We start from the raw sequence: 5196 nt of genomic DNA, 5'->3' as shown, positions 1-5196 counted from the left end.
TCCTTCACGTACACCCAACCATCTCCAGCCTACATGTTTAAGGAATCCTGGGTAAAAAAATTCTCTTTCCCCCTTGGGTGATGATATTCTACCTCCTCCACAGCTGGGGTGTCAGGGAACCCCAGAGATTCTCAGCAGCCAGGACACATTGTACAAGTGAGGAGACTCAACCTTGAATAAGAAAATAAGTCAGAATCAGAGGGCTGTCCCCTGCCAGGGAGCAGGCCGACCCTTTGGCTGTCACTTTGGGAGCCTTCTCTGTAACCCGGATCCCTTCCTTCCCCAGCCGGCCCTCTGCTAGAGGAGGAGTCATCAGCCAGACGCAGCCTTCCCCTCGCTCATTCATCTCACAGATATTTTTGTTTCTGTTAACTGTATTAGGAACATTCCTCTGGAGCACAGCCCCCTTCCAGTTCTGAGCACAGAGGCCACGCCTTTTTTGGCATGGCATCTCCCCCGGGCCCTGGTACAGAAAGGACAAAAACAAGCATTTATTCAATGCCTACTATGTGCTAAATGTGCTACAGATGACTTGTTTGATTCTCCCAACAGCTCTGTTATTATCATCCTTATTTTTACAGATGAGGAAACTGAGGCAGGCTGAAGTTAAAAGACTGGCCGAGGGTCAAAGTGCTCATTCAGTATCTGTCCTTTTGTAAGTGACTCCCTATGGATGGCACAGGTTGAAGTGATCTACAAATTGGTAGAGGGCAGCAAGCTCACTGAGTGGTCACAGTTAATGGGATTCTTCGGACGAACAGGTTGGACGTGTCAGTCCCTTGCTGCATCCCCGCTCCGTGGCCTTAGCCTTAGATGAGCGGTTGTCCTCATACAGGTGTTCTTCAGGGCCATTTCTCCTTATTTAGCACATTTCTGATTTTAAAGTCCAAATGGGATCCCACCATTAGCCTCGATAGTTGCTTTTTTTTGACAGTTAGTTGCCCTTTTTGCTAGATGGATGGTAACCCATAATGTAAATGGAAAGACACCTTAGAGCTGGGCTGGGCAGGGTTTTAAATGTCAAAGAGAAGAGTTCGTATTTGATCCCAGTGATCATTGGAAATCACTGGGGTTTACCTGTTTGGAGCATCATTTGGAGGCTCTGATCTCATCAGCTCCCCTGGATGCGGTGATCTCTCTGCAGGGGATCTCAGAACTCTTTACCCAGTGCTAACCTCTCTCCTGACCTCCAGTCTCGCTACGGGGAGTCCAGGGGACTTTTCACATGCACCGTGTCTGAAACAACTCAACAAGTGTAGCACCCAGTCTTGGAGGCTCGCAACCCAGAGATCTCACCCTCTATTAGCAATCCCCTTGACAAATCTTGTAACATCTCATATTCTTCTCCCTGGCCCTGCCCTCTCTCCGGTGCAAGCCCCCATCACTTCACCCCAGGACTGCTGTAGCAGCCATCGAGGATCTGCCCGCCTCTGGCCTCCCTGCGCCACTCCCTGCTCCGTCCAGCCGCCAGGCTGACATCCTGACACATCCCTCCTACTCGGTCAACAACTGGCTTCAAAAGTTCTTCATGCCTTGGCCGCTTTCTGCTTCTCCAGTTTTCTTATCCCTTAATCCCCACCATGTACTCCATTCCGTCTCCTAGCTTGACGTGTACAAGATAGATTAAAGAAGGAGGGATTTGGAGGCAAGGAGCCTGGTCCGCGGCCTGTTATAATGTTCTGCTGGTAGTTGGAATTGAGGGAGACAGAAAAGGGAGGACCGAGGTGAGAGACGTGAAGATAGGGTTGCTGTGAGTTGGCAGTGGATTGTGAAGTGGGAGTGACAGAGAGTGAAGGACCCTAGGGAAGCTGGTGAGGAGGACGGTCACGTCCTGGAAAGGAAAAAGTCCTCGGGATAGGGGAGGCAGGAGCAGGAAGGGGACGGCTTCTGTCCTAGATGTACCACTTACTCAAGGTGAGCATTTAGTGTGAATCCTTTTAGAACTCCATTTAAATCTATTGATAGTATTGAGCCTCCCTGAAAGACATGCTTTCTTTTCATAAGTACTAAAGAAACAGGAAACCATTAAATAGAAGGAAAGGTGGTCAACCACATGGAACATTTTCACGAGTTACTTGGCAGGTTGACCTTGGAGTCTCAGATCATCGGTCCTTTGAGGACCTCTGATCAGACTTGGGAAAAGCCAGCTGTATTGTACCGGATACTAACCGGGGACTCAAAGATTATTTATATGCTGCCAGGAAGGAGGTTTTTTATTTTCAACTGGCAGGATCTGGCCAAATATTGGTAATTCTTCTTAATAGTAAGTTCCAGAATTCACTGAGCGTGCCCATCCTGTATCTCTGGCTCAATATTACGGCGTGTAAAATAAATCCCCAGTTCATCATAAATACAGAAAATCTTGGTCTCGCGTTTGAGCTCTCAGGAAATGTGGAACGTGACTCCATTTGGCAGTAAGTTTAGTCTGAACCAGTCTTATTTAGCAGAACTTTTTGGAGAAGGCTGTTGATTTGAGAAGACCTGGGATTGATACAAATCTCAGTAGGGTTGAATACGCAGTCCCCTTGGTCCCGATGCTTTGCTCTCCGCACGTAGGAGGGTTTCGATTCCAGGTAGGAGAGCTTTGGAGCCGTGCTGACTTGGGCTCTGTCTTTCAGTCTTTTCTTGATTCACATTTTTATGCAAAGCAGGGGGGAACCGAGTTTCATGGAGCTCTTGAAAAAACATCTGATCTTAGGACCTTAGTGCCGTTCCCACTCCATCATACTTCTTTTCAAACCCTGGCTTGATTGCTAGTGGACAAAGGGCACACACATGGGATTTCTCCAAACCCGTGTGCCTCTTCTCTCTCTCTGATGGTGGAAGGCTAGAATTTTCCATGATTTTTCAAAGGAGGAGCCTTCCTCAGTATGGACGGGCCCCTTCTTTGCTGGGTTGCGGACACCTCTGAGCGTTCACGGTTTGAGAGAAGGTCGCAGGAAGGATTTGCAGCAACGAGACGAGTTCGTTTGAGAAGGCAGAAATCTTGTGCTTGGCAAAGTGATAACTAAGGGCAGGGCATGATATCAGTTCACAAATATTTGAGAGATGGAAACACCAAGAAGGGAGAGGAATTATTTTGCCTGGTTACTAGGAGGAATGGAGGAAATACAGGAAAAGGAAATCTGAGCCTGAATATCAGAGAGAATTTCCCCAGGGTGAAAGCTGGTGAGCTGGGGATCGGAACAAAAGTTCTGCTCCCTTGGATACCCAGACCCAAGTGGGTTTATGGTGCTGGGAGTGGGCTGGCTTCTTTTCAGAGGCTTCTGTTAGTGAAAATTCTTATTATAGTTTAGCCTAGTGTGGTGGAGATCGGACTGCCGAGTCAATGGACCTGGCTCCAAGGCCCAGACGTTCACTAGACTTGTGACTTTAGGCAAAACACTGAACCCCCCCCCCCCTTCTCAACCTCAGTTTGTTCAATACAATAGGGAGAGGCAGCTAGGTGACGTGGTACAGACGTGTGGGGCTGGTCAGGAAGGTGACCTCGGACACCAGCTGTGTGATTCTCAGTTACTTTATCCTATTTAACTCAGTTTCCTCATCTGTAAAAGGAAGGGAATGGTTAACCACTCCACTGTCTCTGCCAAGAAAACCCCAAATTGGGTCACAAAGAGCTGATCGCTGTTAAACAACAACGACGGGGATGATGATCCACTCCTGACCCAGGTGACTTGTGAGGAAAATGTTAGTGATCATAAAGACTTAAGCCTTTACCTCTCCCCAGGCCAGCCTCCACACTGCTGCCAGATTGCCTGGTGGTGTCAGCCCCTGATTAGTGAAGGTCCCCGGCCCCCAGTTCCATGAAGATCAAACACAGATTCCTGTTTCTCCTTTAAAATTCTTCACCACCTGATTTCAAACATCTCCTTCCCCCTTGGCGAACTCTCCAGTGTAGCCAAACTGACCTTGTTCTTCTTCAAAATGACAATCAGCAAACATTTATTAAGCGTCTTCTGTATACCAGTAAGCCCTGGAATTACAAGAAAAGCATAGTTCCTGCCCTCTGGGAGCTCACGCTGGAAAGGGCTGGACAGCCTTCCAACACTCTGTCCTTGTGGGATGTAGACAGTGCAGGCACCTGCTGGGGGCGGGGGACCATGAGGCAGAGGGACCCTGAGAGATCTTCGGCCAAAGGTGGGCTCCGAGCTGAGTCCTGAAGGGAGCCGGGAGCCTCCCAGAACCCTGGGTTCTCTCCAAGCCTGGCGCAGTGAGTGCTCCCCTTCCCAGCCATGGAGCCATTCTTGTTTGTTTATTTCACGTGCGCCTTGCATGTAACTGCTGCTGCTCCTCTGCATCCCCCCATTCTCTGGGGCTCCAGAGGGGGCCACGGAATTGTTTCATTTTTACTTCTGTACCCCAGGATAGCACTGGGCCCACTCGAGGGGCACTTAACGGCTTGGTAACTGCTCCCCAGAAATGGAAGCTAACGGGGCTGTCGCTGGCTGCTTTTGAGCCAAGCCCTCGGTCCTTGGAAGGGGCCATTTTTCTGCCCTGAATTCACTGCATTCCAGGAATACCAGGCTCATCAAAGTTACCCAGCCATCTCTGGCACGTGGACAGCGCGGGACTTTCCCCCCGACGGCCCGGGGCCCACGTCCTGCAAAGCCATGGTTGTGCTGAAGCTAAGACACGTCTGTGCGCTCAAGAGTATGTTATATATATGTACGTATAATATATAATACTATAAACACACACATATACACCTATAGACACATGCATATAATGTATACACACACAATATGTATTTACAAAGGCAATCAAAGACTTGGACTGGGGGCTCCAGCCAGCGGGGCCTGGGGAGAGGCCGCCCCCAGAGGAGGCCCTAACGCCTTGCATTTTCCAGATGGTGTATATCAGAGGGCACATATAAGTAACTTAAGGAGAGGGATGGGAGAGAGTGGCGATGTCACTGGACTGCTCAGAACCTTGGGCCAGAACTCCGTGACACGGTCAGGATCATACACCTAGTATGTGCATGAGTTGGGATTTGAACCCTGGATTCCCGACTGAGAGACCATGACAGTCGGCAAAGCAATTTGGGAATTAGGGAAAGCACTAACAACTTCAGGGGAAAAAAGGGTCAGGAAGCATAGGAGTTAGTGCTTGAGCTGAGTCTTGGAGGGGACTGAGGATCCCCAGAGGTGGAGGAGATAAGGAAGGAAAACATTCCCTGAAGATTGAGAGAAGTCTTAG

This window comes from Antechinus flavipes, chromosome 4 (assembly GCF_016432865.1).
Source record: "Antechinus flavipes isolate AdamAnt ecotype Samford, QLD, Australia chromosome 4, AdamAnt_v2, whole genome shotgun sequence".
In the NCBI taxonomy this organism is placed as follows: domain Eukaryota; kingdom Metazoa; phylum Chordata; class Mammalia; order Dasyuromorphia; family Dasyuridae; genus Antechinus; species Antechinus flavipes.
Note: the sequence above shows the minus strand (reverse complement) of the source record.